Genomic DNA, 16567 nt, shown 5'->3' with positions numbered 1-16567 from the left:
TGGTAGCCAGTACATTAAAAGTAATGTAAAAAACTTCAAACTTTAAAGGAAAATTGAAAAGGAACACCCTTTTTTTATTCTTTTGATTTCATCCACCACTGCTTTCAGTTTACATTTTAATATTCATTCAATTATTCATTCCTTCATTCATTCATTTTCTTTTTGGCTTAGTCATTTTATTTATCAGGTGGTCGCCACAGTGGAATGAACCGTCAACTTATCCAGCACATGTTTTACACAGCGGATGCCCTTCCAGCTCTGGGTACATAAATAATATATAGAATTTATTGTCTGTTTTCAAATATTCATTCAAAAGTAAATGAAATAAAAGTATTAAATACATTGAAATTGCCCTTGATGTCCAGTATAAAAATCTGTCTCCAGAAAACCAAACGTTTAAAAGTAAAGAATAAAACAAAAAAAGAGCACAACAATTCTCAACAGACTGCTCTCCATACTATACATCCTTGACCTCCCAGCAGACTTCATGACTCACTGAGCATTTTTTTTTTCTGCAGGCTCTAATGCCTTTTGAGAGATTACTTCAAAGACCTGTACTTCCTATCAGTGTCAGCCCTAAAGAGACAGCAGCTTTCCTATGAGAATCACATCAAGAACAATAACATAAAACTCACTGTTCTCACTTTCCTCTCCACAACACATGTGATATCACGACACCATCTCTTTTTATCCCAGCATTAACTGCTCTGCCCACTAAAGGCTCTGTACTTGAATTCACACAATGCTGAAATATTAATACCAGTGTCATCAAACCTGACAATAGAGACTGCCCACACAGCGTTTTCTTTAGCAGGGCTACGGGCTCATCACCGGAATATTAATGTGCAGGGCAGCAGGGTGAAGGTCTTGCGCACTGGCCCTCGGCCCCCTGCTCATTAAAGCCAGGGGAAATGGAGGATCTCTTTAAACTGCGCTGCGCTCAATGTAAACAGTGACCCCGTCTCACTGAGTACTGTAATCAGCAGAGCAGACGAAGGAGGAATACAAAGCAACAGATTCTGCTCTTTTCAGAGAAGCTCTACTGAAGCAGAACTACTTATCAAAATATGACTAAACTTTTTCTTTCTGTGACAACAAAATTGTGGATGTGCTCAGAATATTCTTATTACCATTATTTTGTATGCCTGCATATTTTACAATAGTGGTTTTCAAAGTGCAGGTTGTGGGACAATGTGGCGGGTGGGTTGCTAATTTTATTAAACTATTAAAATTACCATATTGGCAATCAAGGTGGCACAGTGGGTAGCACGATCCCCTCACAGCAAGAAGGTTGCTGGTTTGAGCCTCGGCTGGGTCAGTTGGCATTTCTGTGCGGAGTTTGCATGTTCTCCCTGTATTCGCTTCCGTTTCCTCTGGGTGCTCCAGTTTCCCCCACAATTCCAAAGACATGCAGAAATAAGGTGAACTGAATAAGCTAAATTGTCCATGTGTGGGTGTTTCCCACTGTTGGGTTGCAGCTGGAAGGGCATCCGCTATGTAAAACATATGCTGGATAAGTTGGTGGTTCATTCCGCTGTGGCGACCCCTGATTAATGAAGGGACTAAGCCGAATAGAAAATAGTAGTTAAATTAGGAATGCAACAATACAGTTAGCCTACGGTTCAATACATAACTTGTTTTTGGTTCGGTTCTGATGGCTTGACACATAAGTGTGTTTTTTTTTTTGTTATTCTATGCTTAGGCAATAGGAACAGTAAGAGGTTAAGGAGAAAAAATACAAATGATCTATTGCAATACTCCTTTATTTTACTTAAAAGCCAAGAAAACACTAGTTCCCCAAACGAGCGCTTGTACGACTTTCATACAGGGGACGGGTTTGGAGTACAGCACTTTTCATTTCCCAATCTGACATGTAGTGAACAGTTTAGGCTGATTTATACTATACAACGTCAAGCGCAGGCGTATGCTCCGGCGCAGCCTGCATGTTGACCCATAGCCCTCACCGTGGCCGTTGCTGCACTGATGCCCATCCCTAAAAACAAATTTACCTACATGTTGCAACGATGCATAGAGCAAGCTCTGTGATTGGTCGGCTTGGTAGCGCTAATGAGTGTGGGCAGGACTGAGAGCCACATGAACCCGTTAGAGTGAGTGTACACAAATAACAAGTTCCATGAAGGAGCTCCAGATGGAAAGTTTTGTTTTGTGTTTACCTTATGATTAAAGTTGTTGCATGTTCCCTAGTTCCCGCCTGAAAATGAGCAAGTTTAAGCCACTTCTACAATACCCAGATAGCATACGAATGTGGGCCACTTCAGGCAGTTATGTGGCACTGGTGGTCTTTCCTCAGCCAAGACTGTAAGCCTGAAGTGGTCCACCTGTAAAATGCCAAAGGGGGACCAAAGATTAAAATTCATATATGGGCCATTTAAGGCAAAGATTTGGCACTTATGACGAAATGTAATCTGAATGTGAGCCTAATGTGGCCCATGTGGAAAATGATCAATTTGGCCCAAGTAATGGAGGAAAATGTGGGCCACAGTTGGCTAAAATGTGGCATAGTCATTTAAGGGTAATCTGGGTCTAAACCTGAAGTGGCTCACACTTGTAAGTGCAAATGTGGCCCAGTTATCTTAGGACATATGTGTGTCACTATTTTCAAATATTTGGCAGAGTAAGCTCTGGCTATAGCGGCTTTGAGCCTAATGTGGCCCAGAGAAATTGTGGCAAATGTGGCCCAGTTATTTTAAAACATTTGTGGGCCACTTTTGGCAAATATTCAGCACAGTAAACTCTGGCTAATGCAGCCGTTAGCCTATAGCCTATAGCCCAGAGAAGATATGGCAAATGTGGCCCAGTTTTCTTAAAACATATGTGGACCCATAGACTAAAGTCACCATCATGGACAAAAGTGTTTGCTTTTGTTGGTCTCATAGCCCTGAACCTCTTATTATACATTTTATTTTGGGCTGCGGTAACTTTGAAGAACTTTGCTTAAAAAGTTTATTCATTACAGAAAAATAAGCCAAGTAAAAAAAAAAAATAAATAATTTTAAAAAAAGCACAAAGGCACAACCTGTGATGAAATAATATATATCACTGATGTTAACCAATGTTTAATCCATTATTAAAAGTAACGTAATAACATGCTTGCACATGCTACAGAATTATGAAGGTTTATAAGGTTTATAAGCTAAAAAAACTATACTATAGAGACATCAATAATCAGCGTATGAACCTCAACAAGTTGACAATAAACAAAATGAACAAAACTCACAAACATAAACAGCAGAATCAAAAGCAAATAATGAAAACTGGAGCATAAATAAGCTATACAATGTATTCATACTGCAATGCATGCTGGGAAATTTGTATTTTGCCACACTCAGCAAGTGTAAGTGGTAGGCCAGATCTGGGCCAGAATAAAAGCAAACTGTGACCCAGAATAGGGTCAGTAATGATTCATTTAGTTGAATTCTGGCTGATATGTGATATTGCTAGGGCTTAATTGTGGCCCGGATTTGGCAAACAGTAGCGAACCGCCCAAGTGCCATCATTCCATGTGATATGTGGGCCAGGAGAAAGTGCCTGGTGTGGGCCAGATTTGAGCCACATGAATTTTGCTAGCTGGTTAAGGTAGCATTCAGAAAAAAAACAAAGCACCTGCAAAGAAACTTGACACAGAGGAACATAAAACCTGCTGTCAGATAACATTTTGGAAGTGTAATTACAGAGCAACACAAGCAGTACACAGAAGTATAAATGCACAGCTACGCGCAAAGCATGCGCCATGGGCCACGGCAATCACTCAACGCAAGTATGAACCAGGCTTTACAGTGAGGTAACTCCTGGTTGCCCGCGAGGTAACCATTTGTGGTCAGAGCAAGGCTCTGTGCGTTAGCCAATTCGTGCACAATATTTTTGCGTGTCTTTTCGGAATTATCTTGGTGCTGAAAAAAGTGCGAGACGGTAGCCTGTAACACAGATTGAGTGCTTTTATAAGACACATCCCCAATCACAAAAAATAGCTGCAAATCTTTAGCAATGAACACCCGCAGTGCCTTTGTTATTTCGCTGAACCAGTTGGGTATGTTTGCTGGAAGGATTCAGTAAGGGATTTTTTTTTTTTTTTTTTTTTTTGAAGGTTTTAACCTGCAAATTCTGGATTTACAAATCAGCTGCACACATAAAAGTTGTTATTTATGTAGTGTGTTCCAGTAAAGAATCTCCCACTTATCATTTATTTTATCTTTGAGCTTATCTCTTTCCAGAGTTCTTGAGTTAACTGAGTATTTCTATTATAAAAAATCTTCTCGATGGTTCACTACAAGATCTTCCTGATGACATGGCTGAAAATGTTGCAAGTACAGTTTATCTGCTCTCAGTTTGTCTCTATAGTGGTTGATTAGTTAATTTCCTTCATCCTCTTGCTGTTTTCATTCTGTTTCTTATATTCTCATCTGTGTCTTTCTGTCAGGATGTCTGAATGATCCACAAGAGAACACAGAGAATTTTCAGTTCTCATTATTTTTTCAGCTACGCTTATGGATAGTTTTTGCTCTTGCTCGTGCTCATTATTTGGCTGTGCATACAGTCCTTTAAGGCTATAGGTAGGGCCAGACGGAATCTGCAGACTTTTTTTGCTATTTCTTTGCAGAATTTTGTAAAAAATCTGCAGATTTTTGCAGAATTATTTTGGTAGTATCATAACTGAAACCTTAATATATGAAATAAAATGTAATATCTTTTTAACTTTTGGGCTGCGGCTGAAAGGGCATCCGCTGCGTAATATATGTGCTGGATAAGTTGGCGGTTCATTCCGCTGTGGCAACCCCAGATTAATGAAGGGACTAAACCGAAAAGAAAATGAATGAATGAATTACTGTAATTAATTTAAAAACTAAATAAATATAAATTAACACACATATACACAAGTAAATAAACAGAATCAATGTTGGGCTAAAAATCCGCAAAAGTCTGCGCGTGCAAATTCTGTGTGGGCCTAACAAATATACCATGTCTAAGATAAATTATGAATATTTCTGGAAAATGTATCTCAACCATTGTGACTACAAACTTCTAAATAATATATAAGATGTTTCTGAAAGAAGTTTTTTTAAGGGTGAATTTCATGTACAATTAAATGCACCTATTTAGAAAAATTAATTTAGAAAAACAGTGTTCTTTATTAATACATTGTAATGTGATTTATTCTTGTCATGGCAGTGAAAATTCCAGCTAGTCTCTGACTGGGCTTCATGATTATATAAGTTATTTATCCTGAGCTGAGGTGCATTCGGCAAATTGAAATATATAAATAGACTAAATTGTTCTGTTTTTGAGATATTTTTATTAAATAGTAAATAAAAAGATCACTGAAGCATGTTTCATAAGAACATGTGACGTCTGTTTTCTACTTCAAAAGGTCATGTTTAATTCAGTGTTACATTATCATAATTATTAATGAAGCCTGCAAGCGGTTTCCGGGAACATAAAAACTCTTGGTTTCTGTCAGGCTGCTCTGTTTGAAAGTGAATAAAATAAGATATCAAGTAAAGAAATGCAAATGGATTTGAGCCTGAGGATTTTTTTGAGAACCATGATGATTTTATGTAGCTAGATTTCTTAAGGAACATTTATGTAAATTTCAAATATCTTGTGTTTTTATGTATTTTATTGTGTTCTTCTATTTTATTTTGTTCATATGTTTATTATATTGAAGTTATAGGTCAATGGTTGCGTCAGAATCAGCAGGTTAGCGCAGAAGCTCCATTGAATATACTGGGGTAAAATAAATGCTCATATTATAAAGACATGGCGGGGGAAAATGCAGTGCTTCTTGTACAATCTGAGACCTACTTTATATCGGATATCACTGGGATCGCTGATTTTTAAAGAAAACAGTCCTTAAACATGCTGGTTTTTGCATTGGCATACTGGAAGCGCTTAACCCAGGTTACTGGCAAATTAAAAGTCCCATTGGCATGCTTGGGCATATACCCTAATCTGGATTTACAGATAAGTTGCACACATATATAGGTTAATATTTATGAACTGCATTTGCAGTAAAGAATCTTCCTCTTATCATTTTTTCTTATCATTGAGCTTATTTCCCTCTAAAGTTAAGGAGTTGACTATTTCTATTATTAAAATGATGATGATTTATTAAAAGATCTTCCTGAAGACATTGCTGAAAATGTTGTGACTTCAAGTACAGTTTATTTGCTCTCAGTTTGTCTCTTAACCGGTTGATTAGTTAATTTCCCTCATCCTCTTGCTGTTTCAAGAATAGCTTCACTATTTCTTCTAATGTCTTTCTGTCAGGATGTTTGAATGATCCACAGGAGAACACAGAGAATTTTCAGTTCGAGTTATTTGTTTTCAGTGATGTTTATGGATAGCTTTTGCTCTTCCTAGTCTGATAAATAGTCTGAACTGCTGAAATGATTTTAAGATTTATAACTTACCTTCCCATTTAATAGTCAGAAAAGATAACCTCAAATTCTAGCATTAAAGTATAGAATTAAGGTGGTCAAGCTGAGAAAAGTGGCACTCGCTCTCTATGCTTTCCCCTGACTTTTGTCAGTGACGGTGCTGCGCTCATCAGTTCCCACATTCGTCAGAGGTTAAGCCCCAAATTGACTCAGCTAATAAAAAGATTCAACTTCAGTCATGCTCATGTTGTGAAAACTCAAATCAAATCAAAATGTCTACTGATGATTATGTTAGACTTTTGTTTCCAATAGACTATTATTAATCTGAAGTAGAGTGTACGTAGTTTTATGTTAGGAAATACAGTCTTGAATTTACAAACAGTCAGCAAGTACCGGAGAACAGATCTAACACATTTGATCAAATTTTCAGTCACACTCATGTAAAAGTAATTTTCAACTCGTTTAGTTTTGCATTCATTCATTTTTGTTTTCAGTCGTGACAAAAAGCACAATAATTTTTTTACAACACATTTTTAAACATAATACTTTAACTCATTTCTAATAACATTGTCTTTCCAATGCTGACAGTAAGTGCATAATATTTTACTTCTTATTTTGCAAGATACGACAAAGGTGGCCCAGTAAATTATAAGTAGTTGTTTTCAGATTAAAGTGTAATTCAAACACTTAATTAGGTTATGTTAACTAGGAAAGTTTAAATAATTAGTCTGTAAATATTGTATAACTGGTTTGTTGTATAGACAATCAAGCAATAAAAAATATTTATTAAGGAGGCTAATAATACTGACCTTAAAACTGTTTTATAAAAAAATTAAAATTGCCTTTATTCAGGACAAACTATAAGAAATAAGAAGAATTGTTTTTGTTTTATAGGAAATACTGTGAAAATGTCCTTGGTTTGTTAAAGATTATTTTATCTTATTTTAACATTATTTTAAATAATGAGAGGGCAACAGAAATGGACTTCAACTGTATCTGCTAAAGTTTACAGGTGCAAACATGTGCTTTGATGTATTTAAATGTTGTGTTATTAGACAATACAAAGTTACCTGTCAAATAAATGAACATGGAAGATTATTTTAAGTTCTTTAATTATCTTGTTTATAAAGACTGCAGAGTGATGCATAAAAAAAGGCTTTGAATAATTGTTTAAGTAGTTTGTGATGTATGTTAAAGTGTGCCCCATAGAAGTGGCCCGCCCCTGCACGGCCCCCCTCAGTTATTCTTGTCTAGAACCGCCACTGAATACTGCACACCGAATGAAAACAAACTCCACATTTTATTATGCTGGTGTCTGTGGTCCTTCACTGACTTGGTAGGTGCAGAGAATAGTGTAAAACAGTTGTGTGTGTATGAAATATCCTGTTGCAAAACGCAGTGAAAATCCTACACGATAGTAATAGTTTGATTAAGGTGTTTACATGTGTGTATTGCACTTCAATAATGCGACCAAAATTGGCATACTCCACATGTCTTAATTCAATTTCTGTTTAGTTGGATTATGACTTCTGGCAGCTGGGGTGCTGGAAAAAAAACTTAAAATAACGGCTTTAAAATTACAGAAATTTACCATAACATAATGGTCTTAAAATTACAGAGATTTACCGTAATTAAAAAAATTACAGGACATTTCTGTAATATAACATCCGTTATTTTTACCTTTTTTTTTTCCCCCAGCAGCTCGAGAGCTGAATTTTTTTTTAAAATAACGGATGTTATATTACAGACATTTCCAGTAATTTAAAAATTCTTCTTGAGCTTATAATATTTCATACGGAACTATACATAAATATTGAGAAAAGTTACATAAAATGATACATTTCGAACAGTGCTATAACTCAAATAATCAGTCATAAATGCAAAACAGTGTTTTAATAATTTATTCATCAAAAATGAGCACGACCGCAACAAAAATCAAATAGAAAAATTTGTCCATAGATAAAATTAGACTATAGTATGAAGTAAGGACTGGGGTTTTAATGGAATTTGATACCACACACCGAAAGAAAGAAAAAACCTCTGCATTTTGCAATGTGTGTCTGTGGTCCTTTGCTGACTCGGTATAGGTGCAGAGAATAGTGTCAAACAGTTGTGTGTGTATAGACTATCCTATCGCAAAATGCAGCAATAATCTTACACGATGGTAAGAGTTTGATTAAGGTGTTTACATGTGTGCACTTAATGCGGCCAAAATAGGCGTACTCCACATGTCTTAATTCAATTTTGTTTACTTGGATTATGACTTCTGGCAGCTAGGGTGCCAAAAAAAAAAAAACACAAAATAACTGCTGTAAAATTATGTAAATTTAACTTTTTTTCCGGCACTCTAGCTATTAAAAAAAAAAAGAGTAAAATAAAGGATGTTAAATTATAGAAATTTCCTGTAATTCAAAAATTTTTTTTTTTTGCTGTAACTTTACAGCAAATTTTTTGTATTTCGTAAGCTTATAGTATTTCATATGGAACTGTACATAAATATTGTGAAAAATAACAAAATCTCATTTTGAACAGTGCAAAACAGTTTTAATATTTTATTCATCAACAATGAGCATGCCTGCAACAAAATTCAAATAGAAAAATGTGTCCAAAAGATAAAATTGTCCCAGTGTTTTTATGAAACATGAATGAAAAAAAAATAAAAATAACTCAACTTTTGCGATATGTGTCTGTGGTCCTTTGCTGACTCTAGAGGTGCAGAGAATAGTGTCAAACAGCTTTGTGTGTATAGAATATCCTGTCTCAAAATGCTGCAAATATTCCTACATCACGGTATAAGTTTAAATGTCTACATGTCTGTACTGCACTTCAGTAATGTGACTAAAATCTGCATACTCCACGTCTGAATTCGATTTCTGTTTAGTTCAATTATGACCTTAGTCGGATTAAGGTAATCAAAAATGGCTGTTTACATGGTAGACTCTTAAAGGGCCATGAAATCCCCTTGTATCAGCAGGGTTTTTTCACACTTCTACTTTGGAAAAAGTCAGGAAAGTGGGCGTGTTCAGCTTTGTTTAGGGGGGAGTGTCGGAGGAGCAATAGTGGGATGGTCTGTAAAACATTTGCATAAAAATGGGAGTGTCGATTTGGGCACTCGCTGATTTTGAGAGTCAACACACACACACACACACACACACACACACACACACACACACACACACACACACACACACACACACACACACACACACACACACACACACACACACACACATTACCACACACATTACCACACGGCGAATAAGAGAAAAAAAACTCCACATTTCTCTGTAATTCAGATGCACTCGGCAGGTAGTGTCAGAAAGCCGTGTGTGTTATTCCTGTCACAAAATGCAGTGAAAATCCTCCACGACGGTAAGTTTGATTGTGGTGCTAACATGGTTACACTCGGTGTACAATCAACAGCAACTAGAGCCGCATCTTTATTAAGAGGAAAGCAGCAAATCCGGATCTCACCATTTCTAGATGAGAAAAGCTCTCGGGTAAACAATGTTCCTTAAACACGTATTGTTGTCGAGCGTTGCGTGCACTGTAATCCACACGTGAGTCCAGCTGCGCTCTCATAGAGAGAAAATGAAAACAAAACCTTCACTGCAGCAAACTATAAAAGCAACACTGCACGCTTGTTTTGGCAACACAACATGGCGTCTCTCTGCCGTCTGAACACTGAAACATTAATTTAATATTAATGAAGTTGCACAATAGAGCACGCTGATTGGTTTGAACCAAGTCTTACTCATGCATTAATGCAGCACACTCAGAGACGTAATAAGGCACTCCCAGGTACAGACGTCCAGTCTACACATAGGAATACATGCTAAGATTTCATGGCTGTGACGCAGCTTCAAAAATTAAAACCGGAAGTACAAATTTGCTCAAAATAACACGAAAACAACCAATTTTCACTTTTTAGTGAAATATGTGTGTACTTATAGTGTTTTTAGCAGTATAGGACACATATACGACTGTCAACAGCTCAAAAAATGTGTTTTGGTATTTCATGACTCTTTAATCAGAGTATTGTCGTTATCGCATTAAATTCGGAGTATTGGAGTTCATGTAAACGTACTCACTGTAGTTTTAAACAGTCCTGAACTTTCAAACCAAGTAGTAATTTTTTTTTGTTGGCACAATGACTTGTACTGAACTCAAGTGCGAGCACAGCACACTATAATAATAAAAACATAATACAGCGAAGGGTCCATTTCCTTTATGGCTGTATTGGCTTAATTTAGTTGGAGAAAGCTTGTAAATATTGACAGATGCTTACAGTGTCGCAGCTGCTTGTCTTCACACTGCTTCTGATGCAGCTAATACACACTTGTGTTTGCCTCTGTGATGTGAATCTATTCCGACACACGGCAAAATCACCCAGCGCCCTTCTGTCACAATGAGCAATGGCTGCACACATCCGAACAAGCCTTAAACCATGTTGCGAGCAGAGGAAAAAACAACACCTTTAACTCAAACCCACCTGCGCCTGTGATCTCCCAACATCAGCGTCATCAATCTGTCGCTGCACCACTTCTGCTAACATGTTTTCCCACAAACACACAGAATGTCTTTAATGATGGTCCGAAACTAAATTGCCAATTAAAAAAAGCAAAAGCTGATGGGAATATGAATTAGTGTAATTATGTGTAATTGTCTCTGTGTAAGTGAGGTCTGGTGTAATTTTTAAATGACCCTGAACGGAGAAGCATGCCGCTCTGACGTGCTGTAGCACTTAGCTTTCCAGTGTTAATGCATCCGTTACATCATGATGTGAACGCTTTGGCTTCATAATGGGTGTGATTACCTGGATCCGGGATTTAAAGAAAGCAGCTAAGTCTATTATTCTTATTTTTCATGTTGGAAGAGAGCACAATAAAAGCCAGCGAAAAGGTGTATCTAAAATAAAAACGGCGCATTGACGCCTATTAATCTCTCTGTATTTCATGAATCTCACAGATGTCAAGTCGACTGTAACTTTATTGCAAACATTAATCATTTATTGAAGAAAAAAACAAAAAAAAAACACCAGGTCTGCTTTTACAGGTCTACTGATGGATGGGCAGGGTAAATGTTTTCAAAGCACTGGCTACATTTACATGCAACCCAATAATCTATCATTGGCTCAATTGACTAAGAAAAAGCCTTCAGGTAAACATTTATTGATCTAAGCTCAATGTAAATTAAATTTAGTGGTGATTGGAAGGGGTGTGCTTATTTTCTCAATAACATTCAAAAACATTTTGTATTTATATAAATAAAACTGTCCTGGTCGAACAGTTGGAATGTTGTAAACCTATTACCACTGACTTTCATATTTTTTCATACAACCCCAAATCAAAAAGTTGGGACAGTATGGAAAACATGAATAAAAAATAAATAAAGTTGGTAACACTTTATAGTAACTACACACTATAAATCATTTATAAAGCATTAGCAAATAGTGAATTCATTATCCGTTAAGCATTACCTCTACATTAATAAACGTTAGTAAGCAGTTTATAACTGCAGCTACAAATGCTGTATTCTTGACTTATAACCACATTTAAAATGTGCTTAATAATTGTATTTTCATACTTAGTAAATGATTAATTTTTCATTACTAAATTAAGTATTGCATTATCTACAAACCAGTTGTATTTAAGAGTGGTTGAGGGTTTTTAGGATCATTCAGAATGAGTTAGTAAATGATTAATAAACTATTAAAATCAACGTTTATATGTCTTATTATTCAGGCATATACTAATAGTCAACTAATATGTTAATAAATGCTTTATTAACTCAACTTCATGCAGTTTTGTGACCTAATCTAAAGTGAGGACTATTCATGCTTTATAAATCCCTTATAAATGACAAATAAGGCTCATAATCAAATGAACTATAATCTTTGCAATCTTTTCTAAAATGTAAAATTACTGTAAAGTTTAAACATTGCTGAATAACAGGAGTGTCAAAATACAACAAAACTGGATAAAACAACAATATAATAATTAAACAATGTAATAAAATGTAATGTTTAAACTCTACAGTGATTTTATTTTAGATCAAGTTGCAAAGATTTATTTTTTATTTGAAGTACAGTTTCATTTGTGTATCTTTAATTGAATAGGAATGAATAATGTAATTTTTCCTGTTTAGAATTTAACTGAGCCTTTATTTGTCATTTATAAAGGATTTATAAAGCATGAATAGTCCTCACTTTAGATTAGGTCACAAAACTGCATGAAGTTGAGTTAATAAAGCATTTATTAACATATTAGTTGACTATTAGTATATGCCTGAATCATAAGACATATAAACGTTGATTTTAATAGTTTATTAATCATTTACTAACTCATTCTGAATGATCCTAAAAACCCTCAACTACTCTTAAATACAACTGGTTTGTAGATAATGCAATACTTAATTTAGTAATGAAAAATTAATCATTTACTAAGTATAAAAATACAATTATTAAGCACATTTTAAATGTGGTTATAAGTCAAGAATACAGCATTTGTAGCTGCAGTTATAAACTGCTTACTAACGTTTATTAATGTAGAGGTAATGCTTAACGGATAATGAATTCACTATTTGCTAATGCTTAATAAATGATTTATAGTGTGTAGTTATTATAAAGTGTTACCATTCATTTACCACTTTGTAATGTTGCCATTCCTTTTCACAACACTTAAAAAGACGTTTAGGGACTGAAGACACCGAGTGATAAAGTGTTTCAGGTGTCATTTTGTTTTTATCGTCTGCAACATGGGTCTTTATTGTCGAATTTTACTCTTTAAAATGCGCTACACATTCTCTGTTGGTGACATACCACAAAGTGACAATGTTACAGACAACAACCTCTTACTATATAAGCTGTGTTTACCTTAAATTAGCAGATCTGCTCCGCTATATCGCCATAGTAGAACTATCGTTCCGTCCACCATGAATTCACAAATATCTTATCTGATCTTTCTCTACTTCGAAATGCACATGCAAAGGCAAATGACCTTGTAGTAACCAGCAGTATGAATGCCATATTTGCTAGCACACTAAATACTGTGGCACCCATCATAATAGTCATACTCGCCCTCTCAAAACAGCAACCCGTGCCCTGGAACATAAATTGAAAAAAAAAAAAACATTTAGATGTCTTTAGAATTGCGTTCAAAGATAGTCAGGAGAGCTCTAAAATCTGCCAGGGCTAAGCACCTCTGCAAACTGTTATAAAATAATCATACAATCCTAGATTTTTCTTTAACAACATTGTTAAATTAACAAATAATCTGTCAACTTTGGAACAACCGCAAATTTGTAGTGATGATTTCATTAATTTTTTCAGTGATAACACAGAAGGCTTTAGATAAAAATAGAAGACGTTAAACTTTCTGCACCGCCTTATACATCAGATCCAGTAAACATTCCACTGAATCAAAATAACCTACAGTGCTTCAAAATCATAGAACAGAAAGAGCTAGAGAAAGTTATAAATAGCTCTAAACCAGCTATGTGTATGTTGGACCCAATTCCAACAAAATTACTGAAGGAATTGCTACCTGCTGTAGGAGAACCTCTTCTTAATGTTATCAACTCTTCTTTATCTTTAGGCCATGTTCCAAACTCTTACAAGCTAGCTGTTATTAAGCCTATTATTAAGAAACTGCAAATGGACCCCAGCAACTTAGCTAACTATAGGCCTATTTCAAATCTTCCATTTATGTCTAAAATACTAGAAAAAGTTTTTTCTGCCCAATTATGCTCCTTTCTGCAGACGAACAATGTTTTTGGTGTTTCAGTCAGGTTTCAGGGCTCATCACAGCACAGAAACCGCATTAGTGAAAATAACCAATGATGTACTCTTAGCTGCTGAGCAAGGGTGCTATTAGTTTTACTGGATCTTAGTATGGCATTTGACACCATCGACCACAGTATCCTCATAAATCGCTTAAAGTCTACAGGTGCCCAGGGACAGGCTCTACAATGGTTTAAGTCATACTTAGCTGACCGTTACCAGTTTGTGAATATTAATGGACAGCCTTCACAAGTCAGCCCAGTAAAGTATGGGGTGCCTCAAGGATCAGTTTTAGGCCCTTTGCTGTCTACAATATACGTGCTACCCCTGGGATCCATCTCAGATGCAGAAAAGCTAGTCCATGCTTTTATGACTTCTAGGCTGAATAACTGTTATGATCTGTTTGCTGGCTACCCAGCATCCTCTATTAACAAACTTCAGCTAGTACAAAATGCAGCAGCCAGAGTTCTGACCAGGTTAAGAAAATATGATCATATCAGCCCAATTTTATCACCCTCACACTGGCTGCCTGTTAATTGAATTTAAAATATTGCTTCTTACCTATAAAGCTCTAAATAATCTAGCTCCTGTTTATCTAACCAACCTTCTGTCTTGCTACAATCCAACTCACTCTTTAAGATCTCAAAACTCAGGGCTTCTGGTAGTACCTAGAATAGCAAAGCCGAGTAAAGGAGGTTGAGCCGTTTCACTTATGGCTCCTAAACTCTGGAATAGCCTTCCTGATAACGTCAGAGGCTCAGACACACTCTCATAGTTCAAAACTAAATTAAAGAGCTATCTTTTTAGTAAAGCATACACAGTGCATCACTTAGCGGTATGATAAATGAATGTGCTCTACACAGGTGTCAGCATCTTGTTTTTATACAATATGAACAGCAGCTACTCTAATTATTCTCTTTATTCTCTATTTCCACCAGGGTATACTCACCCCGAGGCTCTCAGACTATGCAGCGCCACTGATTCGATCCAAGACCAGCGACGAGATGATCCTAAGGTTTCCATAATCCTGGACTAGGCCGTATCCTGAGCAGCTGCTGTGGTGGTCATGGAGGAGTGGAGAGCATGAGACTGATTCCTGTGGCGCTCCAGGGACAGACGAGTCTTTGCTGAGGCCCAGCGTTCTCCTAGACTGCAGCTCTGCACAAGACGTTTGGCCTCGGTCGTGCACAACTGAGCCTGGTTTCTCTCTGGGGTTTTTTAATTCTTAACTTTTGCCAGTTGGTGAAGTTTTTTTCCTCTCCGCTCTTGCCACTGGCTTGCATGGTTCAGGATCTGTAGAGCTGCGCATCGATGGATTGCTCTTCAGAATTTGGACTCTCAGTGGTGATTATCAACCACACTGAACTGAGCTAAACTGAACTGAACTTAAACTCTGAAAACTGGACTGACACTGTTTCAATTTACTATGATCTTCCATGTGAAGCTGCTTTGACAATCTAAATTGTACAAGCGCTATAGAAATAAAGGTGAATTGAATTGAATACACGCGTTCCATACTGGGGTTGTTCAATGTATGTTGATGATTACAGGTTTCCAATAATCTTATATATCTTTGTATTCAACAGAATAATAATTAAAAAAAAAAAAAAAAAAAAAAATTGGTTAACAACAAGAATGGGTATGCAATGACAGAATTTTAATTTTTGGGTGAACTATCCCTTTAAATGTATTTACACATACTGTATACATCTAAAAAGGAAAGGAAAAGAAAATCTCCTCTTACTGCTCTGGGAGGGAGAATCTGTATGCCCAAATCTTAAAGGGTTTACCCTCATATTTTTGAACTTTGGTTTGGAGCGAGACTTAAGTATCGGGGCCATGATTGTTTTTACTCTGTCTGAAGTGCCCTTCAGAGGTTGATGCTTGCCATTTGAATGAATCCATCCATTCGTTTCCCTGTTTCTTGGGGACTCCCCAACAGTGCACAATGTCTCATTTGTCTAACCCATTTATTAATTTCAGGCATTTCATATTCCTGGACTCTCGGCCAATAAGCTGATGCATTTAATAGGCTGTTTAATTAGAAAGAGTGTGAAAATGGGTTGTTGCTTTGCCTCCGAGAACAAGTTTGGGAAACAGCTTCAGCTTATTATAAATTTTTATCTAGTTGTCTGATAAACCTTGGTATTGTTTATTATGACTTTTGTTGCCTAATTATTTGGTTCATTTTTCTTAAAGCTGGACAGGGTCATTTCAGCAATATTTATTGTCAAATACTATCACTGTTTAAGTAAATATCATTTGATGCAAAGCCATTATTTATTTACGATAGGCATATATTTATCTATGCGCTCACACAGTATACACTCGAATCATATCACTGTGTACATGTGAAATTAACTTATAAGAACTGTACATCGTCTTTTTCAGA

General features: G+C 36.2%; 1 long non-coding RNA gene across 1 annotated transcript in view; it reads left to right on the top strand.

Annotated features, from left to right (window-relative positions):
* The window catches only part of LOC141381266 (uncharacterized), a 191580-nt gene extending 175244 nt beyond the window's left edge, over positions 1–16336 (top strand). Inside the window, exon 3 of the long non-coding RNA XR_015481107.1 lies at positions 15114–16336. This is a non-coding gene — a long non-coding RNA (uncharacterized LOC141381266). The remainder of the gene's footprint in view (positions 1–15113) is intronic.
* The last annotated feature ends 231 nt before the right edge of the window (positions 16337–16567 follow it).

The sequence above is a fragment of the Danio rerio genome, chromosome 3, assembly GCF_052040795.2.
Source record: "Danio rerio strain M-AB ecotype USA chromosome 3, GRCz13ab, whole genome shotgun sequence".
Lineage (NCBI taxonomy): Eukaryota > Metazoa > Chordata > Actinopteri > Cypriniformes > Danionidae > Danio > Danio rerio.
The sequence above is the reverse complement of the archived record's forward strand: the minus strand, read 5'-3'. Positions and strand labels throughout refer to the sequence as shown.